Genomic DNA, 1,194 nt, shown 5'->3' on the forward strand with positions numbered 1-1,194 from the left:
TAAACGTTTTGCCGTAAGCCGTCACCAATCGGCAACGCGGCATAACAATATTTTGAAAGCACATAAATTGAGGAATATTTTAAGACTAAAACCAATTCTATCTGTATTTTAACTGGTACTTTACTCTTGTACGTATGGGGTGTTCACGTTTGGGTCGGTCGAAAAGGATGAGCACAGAAATCTCATTGTACATATTTTGAAAGCACATAAATTGAGGAATATTTTAAGACTAAAACCAATTCGCTATCTGTATTTTAACTGGTACTTTACTCTTGTACGTATGGGGTGTTCACGTTCAAGTTGGTCAAAGGGGATAAGCACGAAAATTTCATTGTGCATATTTCGAGAACACATTAATCAAGAAACATTTTAAGACAAGAATTATATTGCTTTCTGTATTTTAACTGATACTTTACTCTTATATCAGTAGTATATAGATATTTTTTTTACGTATATCTTTTAAACTATTACAGATAAAGTAATTTTGTTTGAGGCATTTGAAAGCACATAAAAAGCACATAATTCTACTATATTGAGTATTTTATTTTATAATATAATTTTAATGAGTAGGGGTGCTAGCTTACGTTAAGCCAGCATCTCCACTTTCAATTGCAATTTCCCTAGAAACCGTTCAAGCACAAAAATCGTGAATAGAATAATTAGCACATAAAGAGCATTTAATTTCTACATATGTGCTATTCTGCTTTTTGCGGAGGGGAAGGGGTGCTAACTTAACAGACATAATATATTTTGATACATAGACTAAATCACTGAAGATGTTACTAATATTTCTGAAGTTGAATGAGAAATTCTTATTTTTCAGCAACTGTTTGGTAAAGATCCGGAAAGATTAATAATCTGTTTAAAAGAAAAGAATAAGAGTTTGGAAAAAAATAGTAAAAGAGTTATATTAAACTAAAGCATCTGTATCGCATTGCCTAAAGAAGAGTTAGAAGGCACCTTAATTTCCCTTATCCGAAGGCTGACTTCAAAAATCCCTTCCTAGGATTCCTTCCTAGGATCAATACTTTCTGAGGTAATTGGCAGAGATAATTTGCAGAAATAATTGGCACACGAAATAAATCTCATAATAAAACCTATATATGTATATGTATATGTATATATTTGTTCATATAAATAAAACTATTTTTTTATGGTAATTAGTGTAGTGCATTTTATTGAAAATAAATACAT

At 30.7% G+C, this 1,194-nt stretch overlaps 1 long non-coding RNA gene across 3 annotated transcripts in view; it reads left to right on the forward strand.

Annotated features, from left to right (window-relative positions):
* Positions 1-1,127, forward strand: part of LOC112457693 — a 7,003-nt gene extending 5,876 nt beyond the window's left edge. For all 3 annotated transcript variants that reach the window (XR_003041137.1, XR_003041138.1, XR_003041139.1), the window contains one exon: positions 824-1,127. This is a non-coding gene — a long non-coding RNA (uncharacterized LOC112457693). The remainder of the gene's footprint in view (positions 1-823) is intronic.
* Positions 1,128-1,194: the final 67 nt, after the last annotated feature.

This window comes from Temnothorax curvispinosus, unplaced genomic scaffold, assembly GCF_003070985.1.
Source record: "Temnothorax curvispinosus isolate PA1 unplaced genomic scaffold, ASM307098v1 QBEX01008138.1, whole genome shotgun sequence".
NCBI classification, from domain to species: domain Eukaryota; kingdom Metazoa; phylum Arthropoda; class Insecta; order Hymenoptera; family Formicidae; genus Temnothorax; species Temnothorax curvispinosus.